This window comes from Solanum verrucosum, unplaced genomic scaffold (genome assembly GCF_900185275.1).
Source record: "Solanum verrucosum unplaced genomic scaffold, falcon-dt-bn FXZP01000214.1, whole genome shotgun sequence".
NCBI lineage: Eukaryota > Viridiplantae > Streptophyta > Magnoliopsida > Solanales > Solanaceae > Solanum > Solanum verrucosum.
The window spans coordinates 2,856,101-2,878,283 of NW_026020059.1; the positions used below are offsets into that span (position 1 = coordinate 2,856,101).

General features: G+C 30.7%; 1 protein-coding gene and 1 pseudogene across 1 annotated transcript in view; one reads left to right on the forward strand and one right to left on the reverse strand.

Moving 5' to 3' along the window:
- The window catches only part of LOC125823287 (alpha-aminoadipic semialdehyde synthase-like), a 120,526-nt gene that overhangs the window by 27,055 nt on the left and 71,288 nt on the right, over positions 1-22,183 (reverse strand). The gene's annotated exons all lie outside the window — the stretch shown is intronic.
- On the forward strand, positions 6,401-8,124 carry LOC125823314 (uncharacterized; annotated as a pseudogene).

Sequence of the window (22,183 nt, forward strand, 5' to 3'; positions counted from 1 at the left end):
AGTTTCACAGATTTGTACAAGACTTATATAAAGAAAGAGTTAAATCTTTGTCCTGTTTAACCCTTGCTAATTCTTGCTTGGCCAAAGATCATTGAGACAGATGCGTCCAATATGGGTTATGGGAATATTAAAACAGATTAACCCGCATGATAAAAATGAATATCTTATTTAGTTTCATTCAGAAAAATGGAGCGATGCTCAGAAAAAATATGCAACGATAGCTCATGAAATGTTAACTATCGTTAAATGTGTTTTAAAATTTTAGGATGATCTTTACAATAAAAAATTTGTGATAAAAACAAATGCTCAATCAGTCAAATATATGTTTGATAAAGATTTTAAACATGATGTATCAAAAATATATTTGCTAGGTAGCAGGCACAATTAGCCCCTTTTGATTTCGAAATTCATTATAAAAGGGAAGTGATAATTCTCTCCCAGACTTCTTATCTAGAGAAAATCTTTCTTCTTAAAAAATGGGTTTTCTTGACTACTTTACTGGTATTACTTTGGTTACATTTTGAAGGCAGTTCCTCTTAATAGAGATTTACATGAACGTATTTTATGGAGAATTATAGACGGAATGGTGATGGATACCATCGCTAATTACATGATTGAACAAGAACTTTATGAAAGATTTTATTGTTCTGAAGTTTATGACCTTTTAGATGATTAAAACTAAATGCTATGTTTGCAGGATGGATCCTCCTTGGGTAACCAAGGCTAGAGGAAGGGGCAGTTATACTCGCGGAAGGGGAAGATCATCCTCCTCAAAAACATCAGGATCGTCATACGGATCCTCATCCAGCTCTCCAATTATACAAAAGGGAGGAATGAGCTTGATAAAACTAACAAGCTTTTCAAAAGAAGCTACTTCTTCGATACATCTGGATGATATTCCAGAAAATAATCCATTATACGCCCAATTGAGAGCATATTTATCTCAAAAGCAAAGTGATACTTTTGCATCGGTGGCGAAAGGAGAGGTTGATGAAATTAGATCCTATGAAAGGGTAGTAAAGAAAGAAATGATATTTCTTATTGAAAACTCTGAGATACAGAGAAAAAGAACCCTGGAAGATATTCCAGTGATATTTACTTAACGGATTATACTTCCCAGGAGAGTCATACAAAACCCGCTCGTATTACGAGATCATTTTAACGAATACAGGTAGTGTTGAATTTCAGCACGTCTCAGGTTATAACACCAGCGAGAACGTTTATAACTTCTCCAAAATGATCATAAAGCAGATTATATCAATTGAAGATTGGGGTATATCCTCGATGAAAGAAAGGCAGATCGGGCCTCAATAAAATCCCTACCAATTTCACTTATTGGGATTATATTAACGCTTTCAGCAAAGTCCTTTATTATAACAATGAAAAGCATAAACATACTTGGTTTATCAAGGTGTGTGCAAAGATATTTGTTGACCCAATTCCTAACTGGTTCTTGAACTGGTGGTCATACCACGGACCGACGGTAAAGATTTTACCTGATCCCTTTTTAAAGTTATACAAAAACTGGGTTAAGGTTTCACCAGACCTTAATGATTTATACCACTCAGATCATGTTTGTTATATAGAACAAATTGAACAAATTTATTTCTTTATAGAATTCTTGATTCCATGGATCCATAAATGGACCCCGGAAGTAGGTTTTACTGAAGAACAAATTCCATGCTTATATCGGATTTATTATAATAATTTCTGGGATAAATTAAAGAAGAAGGATCCCATGACTAAATCATTATACGGCCAAGAATTATTGGACTCTATTTCACAAAAATGTCTAGATGCTTATTATGCATTTCAAGAATCTTTGAGTATACCAAAATATCATCAATATAAACTATGATGAAATCCAAATAAGGATTAAAAATATCATTCATAATCTTTTGAAATTCCGAGGGAGTATTTTTTAAACCAAAGGGCATTACATTCCATTCGTATTGTCAAAACGGAACATTAAATGCCGTTCTATAAGAATGGTCTTTAAATATTTGGATTTGCCAATATCTAGATTTTAAATCAAATTTTGAAAATATATTAGCATCATATAATCTTGATAATAAATCCCTTTTGTTTGGAATAGGATACCTAATCCATTTTAAAAATTTATTTAAAGGTTTATAATTAATTACTAACCTGGAAACACCTTGTTCTTTTTCTGCTGCGTTATTAACATAAAATGCAGTACAAGACCAGGGTGACTTGGAAGGTTTTATTAAACCCTTTTGCAATAAATTATCAATTTCCTTTTTGCAGAATTCGACCAATTCGGTATTCATCTAGCAAGGACGAGATTTGGTAGGAATATTTTCCTCAGAGAAATTATCTTCATATGGAAGAGTTACAATATGCTTTTTCCGATTCCAATAAGCACTAGGATGATCAGCACAAATATCAATGGCCATTTGTTCAGAAATGAGTTTAATATTTTTCTGTATTTTAGTAGATTTCAAAGTATCGAATATATTCATACTACATATCTCAAGTTGTAAATAATCGACATGCTTTTGTTTCATTTCAATTAAAGCATTAAAATCTCGAGAAATAGGTTCAGTGATAAAATTATAACTAATATTTTGATTTTTATAAGTAGCAGAAAATCCTTTAGCATTTATATTAGTAAAAGGATATATTGCATTTATAAACGGAGTTCCAAGAATAATGGGAGGATATAACTGATTTTTTACCAAGAAAAAGAAGTGAGGAATACAAACTTTATTCTAGCAAATACGAGTATTAGATAATTTATACTTTATATCTAAAGCATGACCAGATGCAGATTTGACCATATGAGTTGTGTTTTCAAAATACTTAGTAGGTACTAAACCTTCTTGAATGCAACTCACATCAGCTCCACTATCAATCATAGCAATGTTAGTTATAGAAAAAGTATTATCAATTTCCTTTTTGCATAATTCGACCAATTCGGTATTCATCTGGCAAGGACGAGATTTGGTAGAAATAGGAATATCATCCAGATGTATCGAAGAAGTAGCTTCTTTTGAAGAGCTTGTTAGTTTTACCAAGCTCATTCCTCCCCTTTGTATAATTGGAGAGCTGGATGAGGATCTATATGACTCTCATCGTTACAGGATCACTGACCTGGCGGTGGTTCGCCCAGTCATAGATCAAGCAAGTCAATATCCTTAGAGGTAGTCCAACTACATAAAAATCGAAATACACAAGAATTTTAACATAGTTTCTCAGACTGCATGGTTTAATTATTTTACCCAAGCAAAGTGCCTGTCAAGAAGCTAATACATACTTTTATTGAGCCCATGTGTCTGATAGTTCTAATCGGGTATGAGGCGCCCTACTTATCAAACTCAATTTCGGGCTAAAAACCACGGCTCATCAGATGGAGTCACAAAGACAAAGCCAATAAAAGTAGTACTAGATCCGACTGTACCTCAATCTCAAAACCAAGTCGAGAAGCCATACTAAAATTCTTCTATATTTAAATAATAATTAGATCCGTTCATGGTCTATATAAAAGAGAAGTTAGTTATCCGACATAGATATAAATTTTTAGCCGGACATAGTCACAACTTTCAGATCGGAGATATAAAAAGATTTAAAAATAAAAGAAGAGAATTAAATTACCTTTTAACAATGGCCAACAGGGCCGATGAGAAATATCAACAACTTTATTTACTTCCGGCGAACCTCCGGCAAACCGAGAGCTTTACAAACTAAGAGAAACAAACAACTTAAAAAAAACTTTAATGAAGAGAGAGTGTTTTTCGACCCCCTCCTTCAAACTACAAAGGACCTTATTTATAGAAGAAAAAGGGATCTATCTACAGTGATCTACAGTGATTTACAGTGACCATGGGTCCCTTATCAATGGGTCCCAAATGTACAGTAACAATTTTTCTATTGTGGTTTAACAGTGTATCTACTGTTAATCAATAGTGGTCATCTTGTCTTTCTTTTTCAACTCCCTAAGTAAACCTTCTGCTTTAGACAACATATCTTCTGTCACGGATTTCGCCGATTCACAAGGCTGGGCCTCTTGAGCATCATCTGCGATATCATCACTTGTTTCACTTCTCATTGAAGTGTCTGGTTTTTCATAGTGAGTGATATTGAGGAGTAGATTCCTCCTAATTTCATCCAAATACTCCTTTATCATTTCTTCTTTATTTCCATCTTGAATGGAAATTCTTCTGGCAATATGTTTGACGGAGTTGTCAGCAATTATTCTTTTGTGAGGAATAATAATAATAATAATAATAATAATAATAATAATAATAATAATTGACGATTTATGAATGGAATCTCGATGGGCTAACTGATAGGCAGTTGACGATTATGGTTCATAGGATGCTTATGTATGCTACTATTTGCAAAAGTGTCAATAACACTGACAGGACCATCTGCAAGATGATTATTGCAGGATTTACCGGTCAACTAAGAGGATGGTGGGATAATTATATGCCCTCTGATGCCAGAGCAGCAGTAATTAATGCTAAGGCAGCAAATGAAGGTCATGACAATTTAGGCTTTGCCCTTGTTCAAAATAGAAAAGACGCAGTGTATACATTTATTTTGACTATTCTTGAACATTTTAGTGGTAGATTTACCAATCAATATGAAACCATTAGATCTCTTCTAAATGGTCTTAGATGTAGACATTTAGGTGAGTTTAGATGGTATAAAGACACTTAATGGAACTTCCCGAAAATGGTTTAGAATTCTGGAAAACCAAATTTATTGATGGCTTACCTTCTTTATTTGCAGAAAGAGTAAAAAAGACTCTTAGAAATTCACAAGGAATTATTCCCTATAGTGATTTCACTTATGGAAAGCTTATTGGGGCTTGTACGCAAGAAGGCATAAATTTGTGCAATGAGTTAAAACTCTCAAGACAGCTTAGGATGGACAAGCTTAAAGAAAGGTCTCAATTAGGAGATTTTTGTACTCAATTCGGTTTACCAGATGCTTCAAAAAGCACCCACCGAGAAACTTCTAAATCAGAATATCATAGATCTCATCATAAGAAAAGAAGATCTAGAAGAAGGACTAGAGAAGAAAGAGATGAGCGTAGGACTCATCGTAAATCTCATAGATTTACCAGGAATAGGTCCAAGCGAAATCTTGATAAGATTAAGTGTTATAAATGTGGAAAATTTGGGCATATAGCTCCAAATTGTAAGCTAGAAAAGCTTAAGACTCTAGAACTTGATGATGATATTCAAGAGAAGATTTATAGTTTTCTATATACTTCAGGTTCCGAATCAGATTATGATGATTCTGAAGCAAGTTATGCAACGGAGGATGAGCAACCTGAGTCATCTAGTAAGGTTCAACCAGATTCGAATGAAGCTTGCAAATGTCATGGTGATACTTGTCACTGCGAACATGATGAATTTTACAAATTGCAATCTCAGTTTGAAGACATGAATATGTTCACTATCACTGCAGACAATGTGATAGAACTTCTAAAAGAAGTTACCGATAATACTCTTCGTGAAAAGATCATTCAATTGGCTGCTAGTAAAACTAGCTCTTCAAATAGTATTCCTAGTGATAAAAAGGTTAAAGATGATTTTAATTATTCTGCTCCTTACTCCTTGTCTGAAGTTCATAATAGACTCTCTTCTAAACAAACCATGGTTATTCGTGATACCTCTTTTGATGATTTAAAAGGAGAAATTGAACATTTGAAGGAAGAAATTAAATTTCTTAAACAAAATCATATTATTTATGATCACCGTCTTACTCAGATTGAGTCTGCTAATATCAAAGGAAAAAATAAGGTTGATGATGAATCTACTGCTGAAGAAAATATTCTTGCCAACACTTTGAATATTGATCCGAAACAAAATATGTTTTTAGGAATGATGCAAATTGTTACAGCTCATAAATGGTATGTTAAATGTACTATATTAATTGATAATACTTTTTCTATAACTAACATTGCTATGATTGATAGTGGCGCTGATGTGAGTTGCATTCAAGAAGGTCTTGTACCTACTAAATATTTTGAAAAAACAACTCATATGGTTAAATCTGCATCTGGTCATGCTTTAGATATAAAGTATAAATTATCTAATACTCGTATTTGCCAGAATAAAGTTTGTATTCCTCACTTCTTTTCTTAGTAAAAAATCAGTTATACCCTCCTATTATTCTAGGAACTCCTTTTATAAATGCAATTTATCCTTTTACTAATATAAATGCTAAAGGATTTTCTGCTACTTATAAAAATCAAGATATTAGTTATACTTTTATCACCGAGCCTATTTCTAGAGATATTAATGCTCTAATTGAAATGAAACAAAAGCATGTTGATTATTTACAACTTGAGATATTTAGTATGAATATATTCGATACTTTAAAATCTGCTAAAATACAGGAAAAAATTAAACTCATTTATGAAAAAATGGCCATTGATATTTGTGTTGATCATCCTAGTGCCTTTTGGAAAAAAGCATATTGTAACTCTTCCATATGAAGATGATTTCTCTGAGGAAAATATTCCTACGAAATCTCGTCCTTGTCAGATGAATACCGAATTGGTTGAATTCTGCAAAAAGGAAATTGATAATTTATTACAAAAGGGATTGATAAAGCCTTCCAAATCACCATGGTCGTGTACTGCTTTTTATGTTAATAACGCAGCAGAAAAAGAACGAGGTGTTCCCAGGTTAGTTATAAATTATAAACCTTTAAATAAATTTTTAAAATGGATTAGATATCCTATTCCTAATAAAAGAGATTTATTAACCAGATTATATGATGCTAATATCTTTTCAAAATTTGATTTAAAATCTGGATATTGGACAAATCCAAATATTTAGAGACCATTCATATAGAACGGCATTTAATGTTCCGTTTGGACAGTACGAATGGAATGTAATGCCTTTTGGGTTAAAAAATGCTCCCTCAAAATTTCAAAAGATAATGAATGATATTTTCAATCCCTATTTGGATTTCATCATAGTTTATATTGATGATATTTTGGTATACTCAAAGACTCTTGAAATGCATATTAAGCATTTAGACATTTTTAAGAAAATAGTTATTCAAAATGGTTTGGTCATAACTAAACCTAAAATGAGTCTTTTTCAAACAGAAGTTAGATTTTTGGGGCATTTGATTTGTCAAGGAAAAATGACTCTTATTCAGCGATCTATTGAATTTGCATCGAAATTCCCTGATATTATTACAGATAAGACGCAATTGCAGCGGTTTCTGGGAAGTTTAAACTACATTTCCCCATTCTACAAGAATTTATCTCGAGATTTAGCTTCGTTATATGACAGGCTAAAAAAGGATCTTAAAAAGCCTTGGACCAATAGTCTCACAGATCTTGTAAAGACTATTAAAGAAAGAGTTAAATCTTTACCTTGTTTAACCCTTGCTAATCCTGCTTGGCCAAAGATTGTAGAGACGGATGCGTCTAATATTGGGTATGGAGGTATATTAAAACAAATTAATCCGCATGATAAAAATGAATATCTTATTCGATTTCATTCAGGAAAATGGAGCGATGCTCAGAAAAAATATGCGACGGTAGCCCATGAAATGTTAACTATCGTTAAGTGCGTTTAAAAATTTCAAGATGATTTATATAATCAAAATTTTTTGATAAAAACTGATGCTCAATCAATCAAGTATATGTTTGATAAAGATTTTAAACATGATGCGTCTAAGTTAATTTTTGCTAGGTGGCAGGCACAATTAGCCCCTTTTGATTTCGAAATTCAGTATAAAAAGGGAAGTGATAACTCCTTCCCAGACTTCTTATCAAGGGAATATCTTTCTTCTGATGGGTTTTCTTGACTTCTTTCCTGATAAAGATTTGGTTACGATTTTGAAGGCAGTTCCTCTTATTAGAGATTTAAAGGAACTTATATTATGGAAAATTATAGACGGAATGGTGATTGATATTGTCAATAATTACATGATTGAACAAGAGCTTTATGAAAGATTTTATTGTGATGAAGTTTATAACCTCTTGAATGATTAACTTCTTGAATGATTAAAACTAAATGTTATGTTTGCAGGATGGATCCTCCTTGGATAACCAAGGCTAGAGGAAAAGGCAGTTATACTCGCGGAAGGGGAAGATCATCCCCAAGTTCATCAAGATCATCATACGAATCTTCATCATCTAGTACTCCAATTATACAAAAGGGAGGAATGAGTTTATATAACTTAAACTCTAGAGCACAAGAAAGAGCTTCATCATCAATACATCTGGAAGATATTCCAGAAAGTGATCCATTATATGCTAAACTACAGGAGTTTATAACTCAAAAGCAAGGTGATTCTTTTGCTTCAATCGCCAAAGAAGAAGTTGATGATATCAAAACATATGAAAAGGTAGAAAAAAGAGAAATGATATTTCTCTTAGAAAACTCTGACATACAGAGAAGAGAAGAACCTTGGAAGATATTCCAGAGGTATTTAGTTAATGGGCTTTATTTCCCGGGTGAGTCATACAAAACTCGGAAATATTATGAGACTCTGCTAATAAACACAGGTGTTGAATTTCAACATTTTTCAGGATATAATACAAGTGAGAATGTTTATAACTTCTCTAAAATGATTATAAAACACATCATTCATATTGAAGATTGGGGTATTTCCTCAATGACTGAAAGACAATTCAGTCTAAACAAAGTCATGGTAAGCTTTACCTATTGGGATTATATTCAGGCATTTAATAAAGTTCTCTGTTATAACAATGAGAGGCATAAACATACTTGGTTTATAAAAGTATGTGCCAAGATATTTGCGAATCCGATACCAAATTGGTTTTTAAACTGGTGGTCATACCACGGGCCAACAATAAAAATATTGCCCGAACCATTTCACAAGTTATACAAAGAATGGGTCAAGGTTTCCCCAGATCTCAAAAAATTATATCTATGCCGGATAACTAACTTCTCTTTTATATAGACCATGAATGGATTTAAGCTTTATTTAAATATAAAAGAATTTATAATACCACGTTGGTATCAGAGCCTTGGAACTTTCATGGTATATATATAATTGATGTGAAGAATTTCGGCATAGATATATTCTCTCTTTTATGGATCAAGAAGATATTAAAAGCACTCGACTAGAAGAGGTAGATATACCTCAAAATCTTGATTTGTTAAACAAATGGACTATTCCAAAAGTTAATATAAAAACCATTTATGATTATGGTTGGTTTGATAAGATTTCTAATAAACAGTTGATTAAAACAACTGAACAATCCTTGGCACTAAACTCATCCGAACAAACTATTCGTTTATTAAATAAGCGTGATATTGAATTATATAAATCTCAATATAAATTTTTGCATATTGGCATGGTTCAAATTGCTTTTAAACCTTTAACTCTTAAAGGGTTACCAGAGACTTTTTTAGCTGCTCTACGAGATGCGAGGAATTTAAATTTTCGTCAATCCTTGATGGGTTCGATAGAATCTACGGTGGCCTATGGTCCAGTTTATTTTAATGCTCAGCCCAATTTGCAGTTATCTTTGACTGATTCTAATATATTAGATGCTTTAACCTTAAATGTTAAAACACATGGTTATAACTATGCACCTGGATCTGAATTAATTTGCTTGTCGTATAGAATCTATTATAAATTACTTGCTACTTTGAATCCTAGATGTAAGTTATATGATACATCTGATCAAACTATTTTAGTAGAAACTAATTTCGCCAGATCTAAGGTCACTACTAGAAGACCTATAAAATGGGAAGAAATTAATTTTCCTACCACTTGGATTTTAGATTCGGTTATACCCCCTAAGTAAATGACCGATGTTGTCACTAATTCTGAATATTCTCATATTAGTCAAAATTCCGATGAAAAAATTTGTATGCAGTTTGATGAAAAAAGTATTCCTTATAGTAGACATTCTTTTGCTTCTGATAGAAGACTATCTATTCAACATATTTCTCCGATAGAACCTTGTTATGGTCTAGCAAGAAATCGCGCTGCTTCTTTACATACTTTATCAACAGTTATATCTGCAGAAAAACAAAAAATTAAAATTGATCCTCGATTAAACATTGTCCAAACGAATGATAAAGCATCTGATATTTCTGATAAGGATATTCCTTCTGTATCCGAGATGGATTTTAATCTTAATGATACTTAATGATGAGTGAACATCAAATTGATTTTAGTCCAGGTTCACTGGCAAGAAAATATATTCAAAACGAATTTTTAAATGAAAAATGGAACCGGTTTAAAACTTGGTTTTTTGACACTTATAGTAAAGAAGATTTAAATAATATTTCTCAAGAGTTTTATGAAACTTGTGCATTACATAATCATATTATGTTTTTTGTGCCTTGGTTTATAACCACTTATTTGCCCCTGTTCATCAATGTTCTTGAACGATCTTACAAAGATGAATCGGGTAATATTAGTCAATCCATTTATCCTCCTCAAGCTCCGTAATAATAATAATAATAATAATAATAATAATAATAATAGTTGTAGTAATAGTAATCATAATAATTAAGAAAATAGAAAAATATCAAACAAACATAAGTAAGAATGAAAAGGAAGAAAAATGAGGAATAAGAGAAAACGTGGGGTGGGGGAAGATCTTATTGCTTCAAATATTTCTCTCAATTTAAATATACAACTTATAAAAAGGATATTATTACATTAAAATTTTGAGAATAAGGAATAATAATAATAATAATTGTTGTTATTTATTAATAAGTAATATTGTTTCTTCTGATTAATTCATTTAATTATTAAATTATTATTATTGTTATTATTATCCTACAATCATTACTATTGTCTAAATAGTTATTAATATTTGTAAAAGAAAAAACATGATTTTTTAATAAAGAAAAAAAAAGATAAACGAGAAAAGATGAGGGGAAGGTAAAATCTATATATCTATATATATATATATAAAATAAAGCTAGATATAAATAAGGTGATGTGGCACATCTCTATGACCACCATTTATATTTATTTTTTCCTCCTTTTTTTGATTTGTTCTCATCATTTTTTTTATCAACCAATTATATGTTTAATTTAATAATTAAATATATCATCATATTTACTATATCTAATAATGTTTCATGAGTTTAAAAAAACATGTATCTATATGCATTTTCTACTTAAATATCATGTCTCCTAAACTTCCTTCTACTTAATTTTTCATGATTATTCAATCTATAAATAACAATCCTCCATGGATTTGTTAGCTACTTATATTTATTTTCTCCTTCTTCTTTTTTATCAATGTATCTTCTCTTTTTAAAATAATTTCCTTCATTTTCTTCATCATTCATGTTGTTAATAATCAAAAGAGATGATATAAAACAGGTGACGTGACAATTTATGACCATCATTTTGATGAAGATCATAGATATATTCTTTAACATTTCTTTGATAGTACATACATGTTCATCAAGACGAAAAGAAAGTTTAAAGGCAATATACAAGATTCACCGAAGAGAAAGGTTAGATTAATTTGATACAAATTCATCAAGATATGAAGAATGAAGTTCAATGATGGTTGCGAAAATTCATCAAAAAGAGATAATCAAATTAATTTGATTAAGTAGAACTTTAAATGATTTACAAATATATTTATTGTTGCTTATTAAATAGTTATTTCTTCAAATACAAGACGCATCATCCAAGGACAAGATGCTACTATAAAGTTTTACACTTTGTGTATCAAAGGCAACAAAAATGATCTTCAACTGATAGAGAGAATCATTGGACATTTTAAATTTTTTTTTGTAAATTTAATATAATAAATTTGTCAATTACAATATACAATATATAATAATGCTCTATAAAATAGTAAGTTATTTATCCTAATTTTAATGTGTAATAAATTTGAAAGTAATGATACTCCATATTAATATGATGATAATTATTTGGAATATCTATAGTTTAGAATTGAAAGAGACATACACTTGCAGATTGATAGTTAAATGTATTTTAACAATATAATTTAAGTTTGGTGACATGTTAGCTCGATAAAATAGTTATCTTAGGAAGCTTTTAATTATTGACTTTTTAACTATGATATGGTCATGATTATTTCTTTATTTACGTACTTCATAGTTAAAAATCAATGTGTTGGTGATATATTGATTTTATATTGAATTAGTACTTCAAAATTTATGTTTTACGAAATACTTTTTGAAATTAATATTTTTGTAATATACTTATTATGTGTAGAAAAAAAAATACATTTAAACATAGACCCAATGACATAACCCTCTCTAAGGCCTAAAATACTATTCATCTTTTTTTGGTAAGTTTTTTTTGACCATTTTTTCTAATTTTAAAAGTTTGAAAACTAAGGCAAATGCAAATTTTGAAGAAATGACATAATCAAGTGCCCACATTGAAAGAGCATTACTCTTCATTATTTTTGTAACTTCAACGTTTGTCTTCTTTTAAAATATTTATTTATGATGAGGCCTTTTCTTTCATTTTTAAGTATTAACTCTCATTATTTACTCAAACAATTATAATTTATATTTTATTTAAACCCATTAAATCTTTTAACTATCAATACTACATTCTCTTTCATCTTCTATTTAACTTTGTAACTTCTTTCTTCATTAGCCAACCTCTTAGATAATACAAAAAAAAACTGTAGAATTCAAGAGTTCATTAACTAATTAAATATAGACAAATTAATTAATAGTATGTGTAAGAGAAGCCCAAAGAACACCAATAAAAAAAAAATATAAAAAAAGAAATGATTTTCATTTCCCAAGGAAGTTTTTGGTTATAAAATACTGTCCAATTTAAGTAAATAAGAATTACATTTTTTAAAAATTAATTACTTAATTTTCTTTCCATAAATTTAGAAATTTTTTGTTATTTTTTGTTTCATAAACCTGAAAATCTCTATACTTAATATGTATATAAGAGGAAAATTTTCACTTGAATGTTAAAGAAAACGTCAATCAAGACAATCCTAATGAAAAAAAATTACATTTATAATTCATTAATTTAATATACATATATATGACTGCGCGAAGCGCAGATATGTCCACTAGTAATAAAGATAAAGGACACGTAATAATTTGTTCCTCTTTTGTTAGGTTATGGTTAATTATTTAAATTATGTTTAAATTAAATAATCACGATATTTAAATAGTAATAATCTATTTTTTTTTAACAGATTGATATATTATTTGAATTTGAATATGAATGAAAATCTAAATTCTTAAACTCTCTTATATATTGGAATGAAATTCTAGTTTCTTAAATTCTCTTTGTCACTCCCCGAACCTACACCCTGGACGCGACTAACACTCAAGAACCATTTCTGGCCCTAGGCGAACCATTGGTCTGGCTCAACTCTCGGCGGAAGACTTACTCAAAATGTAAAAGAGTCTCAAAAGCAAACTTTACTCAAAGTCTTTAAAAGAACTAACTCAAAATATTTAAAAACATTCACTGGCCCAAAAGAGGCAACTCAAGTTTAGAACATTAACAATTCAAAATGAGAAGACTCATGAACTACTACTGTCGAAGCCTCTACTAACTGAGATGGACGTCGGGACAAGACCCATGACATCCTAATAACAAAACTGAAATGATAAAACATAAATGAGGGATCCTCCGGAAGCAAGAGGCTCTCCAAACAACTCTGGAACTGCAACTAGTATCAACGAATCACCTGTTGATGACCCTGATCTCCTGTATCTACATCATGAAAGATGCAAACCAAATGACGTCAGTACATGGAATATATGAGCATGCAAGGGGAAATCTAAAACATGACATAAGCTTGAACTGGAACCGAAGAAACATACTCACCTCAACTCATGGATACTCAACTCAATGCAGTATAAAAACAACAATAAATATGCAGTTTATATAAAGCATTTAAAAGAGTAGATAACAACTCAATGTATTTAAAAATACCATCATAACTCAGTTTGTATGCAAAAATACAAAATAACTTTATTTGGGAGATTCTCTAACCTACAACCATCACTATGAGCTATGTGATGATACATCGTCTTGTCCATGCTGTCAGAATTGTCCTATACCTTACGGGGTATAAAACTCCTCAACTAAGTGGATCCACTAAGCTATGCTTAAAAAGCAATAAGGAATCATCTAAAAAGTATGACATTTTCTACCTACGTTGGCTACATGGTATATGAGGACTTTCAGTTGTATGAACTCGTCCCCATATCGGTCCTCAATATTACTCCAAAAATATGCTCAACTCATATGCTTAAAAACATTTACTCATCCTCAAACTTTGAGATTATTACTCAAAAGACTTCTTTTAAAAGAGATAGTACGCAAAACTCCTCATGAACTCGTTTGGAAATCATAGTTTTTTCCTCATTTTAAATGTAAAAACTTTTACTCTTGGGAATACTTAGTTCCCATATATTCATTTTGAAAATAATGAAACTCAACTCTACTCATCCTCATACTCAAGTACTCAAGTCTTAAAACAAGTTTAAATTTTTTGCAAAAGACGTCTCAAATGACTCAAAAAACTCTCAAGACTTTACTCTTAACTCTACCTTGAATTTGAATTATGAATTCAAGGGTTATGATTAGGATGTTTGGGATCTCTCACTGATTACTGGAGTTTAGATATTTGATAACAAGAAACGAGTAAAGACACGAATCTGGGGGCATAGGCCTAACGCGTGGAAGGATTTAAGTATTTGGTCGTTAATTAATTTTTGAGATAGAGGACTCTGTATCCTCTCCGTAACATGGAGAGGGAGTGCTCAACTGGGTACTGAAAATCTGAGGCGCCTCCGTGACACGGACCTGGGCGCATAATCTTGCCTGATCTTTTTCCTCCTCTTCCAAACTCAATTCAACTCATACCCACTGCTAATCTAAGGTCAAAATTCACGAATTCTTATAACCCAAAACAATTTCAGTGAAACCCACACAAGGAACTATGAATTAACTCAACTCATTCACAAATTATTGCCTCAAGAACTCAAAACAACACTCTATTACCACTCAAATTCAAGAACTCAACAATTCAACATCAAGAATGAATTCATAGGTAAAAGATTACATGATTGACGTGAGGGCGAACAAACCCAGCACTATGGAAGCTTACGTAACTCAATTTGGTGAAACAAATCCTCGATTCGCAAGAAATCTTGATCATTCTTCCATTTCTCCTCTTTTATCTTCTTGAACTCTCTTCTAAAACCCTATGCGTAATTTAGAATTTGTAAAACCGACCCAAATCATATTTGACCCCAAAAACCTTACTAAAAAAGTTTTAATTTGAAGGGGTAAGGAAAAGACCAAAATACCCCTCATAATTTCGGGTAACTTTCCTTAACTGGACAGACAAATTTCAAACGGTCATATCTCCCTCATACGTACTCGAAACTTAGCAAACTCGGTGATGTTGGAAGATGATTCCAAGGCCTTATTTGATATTTTATGGGCCACCTAACTCATCATGTACTGAAAGTTATGGTTATTTGAAGTTGACCCAAAACTCACAATTTAACATAATTTGCAAAATTTTCAATTTGGCTCTTTCCAAATTAGTTCTTTCTAAATCTAGCTCTTTTTAAGGCGGGATGTTACACTCTTATATATATATACTATACACTAATATTCAATGTCAAGTTTCATTCTCTCTTCTTTTTTTTCCGTCATTATTGTTACTATTCATCATTAGTTTTATGGTGAATTATTTAGTGTATTCTTCATATGTTTTCTTTTCTAAAATTTCTTTTTAATAATTTTAACTTTATATGCAGATGAGTGGTGATCGTATTACATGTCATTTTTTCACGCAATATCAAGTCTGAAGTCACATTTTTTTTTGTATGTAATTTAGGAGAGAGGGGGTTGCATCTTAGAAGGTATTAAGAGCTTGTTTGACATTACTGCTAAAAAATGCTTATTATTAGAAGTGCTTTTTTTAAATAACTTTTTTGAAAAGTGCTTTTCACAAAAAACAATTTGTGTTTGGCAAATTCATTTGAAAGTGTTTTTGATAAACAATTTGTGTTTGGCTAATTTTTTTTTAAAAAAAAGTGCTTTTGAGAGTCAAATTACAAAACAGGGCAAGTATCAATGTGCTTTTGATATTAAGATTATTTTATAGAGAGAAACTATTTGAGATATAGGATACAAAACTTTAATTAAATTTTTATTTTAATTAAACTTAAATGTACATATTTAAATCTTTAATCAATATTATACATAGATAAATAAATAAATATTAACATGATGATATAAATATAATTAAAATATCAAGCAAAATAAATTTAAAAACCATTCTACAAATTAAATCATTACATACGAAAAATTTACCACAAAATAAATAAAGTCTTTCATACATCACAAAAATTTTCAATGGTTTCATGCCTAATTTTATCACAATTTTTTTAATTTTATATAGTAGTAGAACATATGTCTTGTATTTCTGAAGGTATATCGATCTGAAGGCCATCCATATTCTTCTTCGATCTTTATAATAATGTCTTCATTTGCATAATAGTTAAAGTTTTTATCACCGGTAGAATGTCATCGTATGACATTATGTACATCCGTAGTACTTGTAACAAGATGAACCTGAATGTCAAATTTAAAAGATGACATCGAGCATAAGAGAAAAAATCTATTTTTCCAAACTCCAAATGTTCTTTCAATTGTATATCTCAAACTAGAGTGAAAAACATTGAAAGTCTCATTTAAATTTTTGAATAATACGTAAAATAATTTATGAAATATAAAATATAAAATATAAAATATAAATAATAATATATAAACATAAAATAAATTACAAAATTATTATATAAAAATAGAAATAAAATTGTTGAATGAAAATTAACCAAACTTATGAGATATGTTAATTAATTAATAACAAATATATTGGTAAATATGTATATATGTAAGGGATATTTTAGTCTTCATAATTTTCTGCGTTAGGTTCTGCTTTTTTTTAAAAAAAGAAATTTTTAGCTTCTTCCCAACAGCAGAAAAACTACTTCTGCTTCTATTTAAAAGCAATTTAAGGATTTGCCGAACACTTGATTTTTCAAAATAAAATGTATTTTTCTCAAAAAAAGAAAGAAGTATTTTTGGCCTCCCAACAATAATGCCAAACAAACTCTAAAAGAGTATGGTGGGTAGATGGGGGTATGGGGGCTGAAGAAGAAGAAGATAGGATTTGACATTCTTTTTGTTTACTTTTTATTATAATTTAAATATTTTTTAATACAAATATTGTATTCACTTGCTTTTTAAAGTGTGCAATTATATACTTTGTCAATTTCAATCATTTTGATGGTATATAAGTTCGATTAATGATTAAAAGGGTTTAAAAATATTGAGTTTTATGAATTTAGGGAAAATTGTACATTTTATCAAACTATTAATTCACAATAAATGATATAGTTACAGTTTCATTTAATTCCAAGTCGCAGCAAACTTCTTGTCATTCGCCTCTCTCCCCTCTCTCAGGAATCTCGCTTGCCACACTCAGTCATCTCTCCCTCACCTTTCTCACTTTATATAAACACAAATGTATAATTTGTGTTTGTGTTTGTATAAAGCGAAAGAGACTGTATATACAAATACAAATACATATCTCTTTGTCCTATACACTTATAATTATACAAATACAAATATTTTCCTGCTTAGTTCCGTTTGCCTTTCTCTCTCTCGCTTTATACAAACACAAATTATATAAATACAATGTATAATTTGTGTTTGTATAAAGCGAGAGAGAGAGAGAGAGATTTGATATACAAATACAAATGTTTTAACTCTATTTAATTATATACGAATTCAAATTTTATGCAGATATACAAACACAATCATTGTTACATATGCATAGTATTTACATAAAGGCTCCAACAACCATTCGCTAGTAAAACCTATTTTTTCAACAAAAAAATATGATAATTAATTTTCGATTGCGACCTAATTTTCTAAAATAAATAACTTGCAATATCCATATTAAAAACATCCAATATTATTATGAAAAATAATCAAAATTACTTCTCGATTCAAATCTCCTACTATATATATAATGCATCATAGTACATTTTATACATTTACATATGACATAAAAATAAAACATATAGTGTCTTCAAACTCCTACTTAATCGATATCATATTTGGTTTTTTAAAAACAATGAAGAAAAAAACACAAAATTAGAATTTAATGTTAAAAACTTTTAGTGATGATTTTCTGGGCTTTTGTGGCGACTGTTGTTGCCGCTAAAGGTCTAGTTCTTTTGTAGTGAATCCTAGTTGACAATGCTTAGGTGGAAGGATTAGTCCCACGTGGCTTGCCACGTCAACAAAAAATTGGGGTGTTAGCTCTTGAGGGTATTTGTGGTCTCTTAGGATAACAGCAGGGGCATTTTTTATCCCAAAATGTAACGAAGGGTATAAATGGTCTATTTTATATAGTTCGGGGGCAATTTTGACCCTTTTCCGTAATTTTTTTTAGATTTTTGAAAGTACTTTGAACCATTAACTATTTTGTCGATTTTAGCACTTTCTTGTAGTTTTAAAATAGAATTGTTTTGTGAGTCAAATAATTTATGAATTATTATTTTCTTTTAAAACTATTTTGAACCATTAACTATTGTTTCGATTTATAGCAGTTTTCTTGTAGTTTTAAAATATAAAAAACTTATATTAATTTTTTAAAAGAATCCATACCCAAATTAAAAATCAATTTTTAAGTGTTTTGATCCTAATACTTGTCACAACCCAAAATCGCTAAAGTAATGATGCATCTACACCATCCCTTTGATAGGTAAGCCAAACCCGTCTTAATTAGGCGGAAACGAAAGAAATGGAGGAAATAAGTCATAATAACTTTTTCATAAAGACATAAATATGCAAAACACCAAAACACAACTTCAAAATTCAGTGTCACATGAACAAGAGCGACTAAAAGGCAAATACAATAGTTCAATTATAAAAACACTAAACAAAAGTAATAGATATTGGGAGTCTTGGCGCAACAGAATCTCCATGTAGCTCACACGAACACCCAAAATAACTACATTGGGCACGAATCAACAAGGTATACTGAAACTGGAAGTCGAATCTGCATCAAAAGATGCAACAAATGTAGTGTGAATATGGGAGCAGGTATCAGAAGGTATCATAGGCAAATAAATTTAGAAGTCTGGCTATTATACCATATAAAGTACAAAATGTAACACATATAAGTCTTCAACTTCTAAATAGTTAACGAGAGATGGCAAGAGACAACAGATTAACATCACCCAATAAACATCATATGTGAAAATCAAGTATAAATAAGGTGTGATGTAATGCAGTCGTCATATGATTCTATCAGTATACATCTACTTCCTCCAGTAGCATGCTAGGATCAGAGCAAATGACCCATGGGAGACTTACAGGTCCATATACCCATCCAAAAAAAAATTCCTCAAGCATGCATGATTCAACTTGCTGGAAGTCAATCTCGACATCATATAATAACAATTTTCAAGAACCATTTTTCATTGGGGTTCATTACTATTATATCTATCATAACATTTTCGTGATTCATGACAAATGAATATATATGTATAATTGATTACAGTTATAAAGCATGCTCATCTGCTACACAAACAAGTATATCTCTATCAAAATAGTGTCCTTAGGACACTAACTCATCAAGATACAATATAACACATGAATAAGAGTGATGCAATAAAAACATAAGAAATTCAAGGCACATAACATCTACTAACTACGACCTTACTTAGAATGCACATCAATAAATCATTCATTTCAACACAGAATAAAATAATAAATCATTTCTCGAGCAAAGTCTAAGAGAGTAATCATAATCTACCTAGAAAGCGGAGTATACGTGCCATGAACTCTTAAAAATTACTTCCCTTTTTTGAATAGCCTTGGAACTCTCCTATTTTATAAAAAATATACTCTATATGAGTAAACGAGTCTATCAACAACCATAGTTTTATTTTTATTTTAAATTTTATGGACCAATGGTCCGTTTATTTCTCATAAAGAAGTATGATACACAAACAGGCCAAATAATAGCCCAATTTAGACCAAATGCCAAATAATAGCCCATTTTAGAAAATAAAAGGAAAACTCGGTCTTGGTCTTGATGACCAAGAACTTGCCATTCCCTAAAATAGGGTTTTCTAAAGAAAGCTCTCCATTTCTCACTCTCATGTACTTCGCCGCTTCCATGTTTCTGGTTCCCTTCACCCTTTATTTTCTCGTGCTTTATATCCAGGTCATTAGCATTCTTCATCCATGGAAAAAGAGGAGATATATCAGCTCGCAAAGGTAAATCGACCTTATTTTTTATCCACTCCCAACTATTGCTGACCTTACTCTTTCCTTTTTGTAAATGTGAAATCCGGTGGAGGTGTTTGGACTTCAAGATGAACTTTTTGTTGGATTTAACCATGACACTCCTTCTGGAGGTTTGAGGTATACCAACACCCATATTTATATATAAACTCTAGTAAAAAACCAACTCACAAAGACAACCCTGAGCCCCTAAGTTCAAAAATTGAAAATTGATTTTAGAATTAGATTAGCCATCTTGTGAAAAGCTCATGCGCCAAAATCAGCTAAATTCGATCATTAATTGATTGTTGAATAAAGAAATTACATCTAATTTACCTTAGGGACTTAAACTACATTTCCCTAATCCAAACACAAATTAAACATGAAATTAATGATGGATTAGTAGGGAAGTAGAAAGTACTAGGTTACATTCTAAACCCCTAATCAAATCATGAAAATCATCATTGAAATCACCTAAACCAAACTCTCAAAGTCCCAAAATCGAGTTATAAACTATGACATTAGATTGGGGAACAAAAATACTATTTTGCTATGTATTTTTGCCAAATCTAAAAATCTTCACACCAATGAGCCCACAAACAGGGCAAAATTACATAGAAGTGGAAGAAACCTCGCAAGTGGGAGGTTGCTGATGTGGACTATCCTCGCAGAAGTGAACCCTGGTGCACAGTGCATCCTTCGTTGAAGCAAACAATAAATTGCAGGAGTAGAGCTGCATAAAGCAACCTACCCCAATCCCCTTAAGCTCATAAAAGAGGAATTTATCTGGAACCTCTCGGAAAAAGACCAAACATACAAATCTAGCTTGTTGGAATAATTAAATCACCAATGTGATCGCGACTTAACCAAATGTTTATTGGGGTCAAACTCTAAACTTTGGGAAAAAATTAGAAATCAAATTAATGACACTATTCACTCTCGGATGCCTCGAGATCCATGCAAAACATTTAACAAAATCATAAATCACCCCCAGATCTAGTGGAATCATCAAAATTCAAATCGGAGCTCGTTAACCTAAATTATTGACTTTGGTCAATTTTCACAATTCAAAACTCTAAAAATAGGAACTCTTTTCAAAAACTAGTCAGATCACCTCGAGAATTTTGTCATCCATCTCTACAAGTCATAAAAGAAATAATAAAATTGCGAAAAGGCCAAAACAAGCAAAACAAGAAGAAAAAACACAACGACTATGAGGATCACTATATTACTTCAAACCGTTCACCTAACAGAAAAGTATTTATTTATTCAAAGTTGGAACACCCTTCAAAATATTTATGGTTACGTCATGGATTACCTCACTAATTATGTCATTGATTACGCCATGTCAATGCAAAATTATAATATTTCAATATATAATCTAGACGCAGAGAAAGTAATTTAAGACTAGCCAACTTTTTATTTATCAAATATGCATTTTTTTTAAAAATGCAATTATTTTCTTTCTTAAAAATCTCAAACAACAAGATTTACTTCTTTAGATCATTTTCATCTATTTATTGACATGCAATAATTGTTTTTTTCCCTATATCATGTATCCTCTATATAAATCGACAAACTAAGACCTTTTTTTCCTAAATAGTGGTCTTAAGTTTTTGTAGATTGATTATTCTCTGTAACAATATATCATGGTAATTTATTCAATTCGCTCTTTTCTTCAATTTCTTCACTTAGGTAACATTTTTTGAGACCCCATAGCAAAAACTTTGATCTTTTTTAATGTTCATGTAGGATACTTAACCAATTTCATTTATGTTAATGACCTACACTTCTAAATAAACGTGTATTATGAAAAATTTATCATATGTATGGTGTCAATCTAGCTTTATAGTTATGTGGTATGTTTTCAGTTGTAATTCTCTTTTCCTTAAAAAGC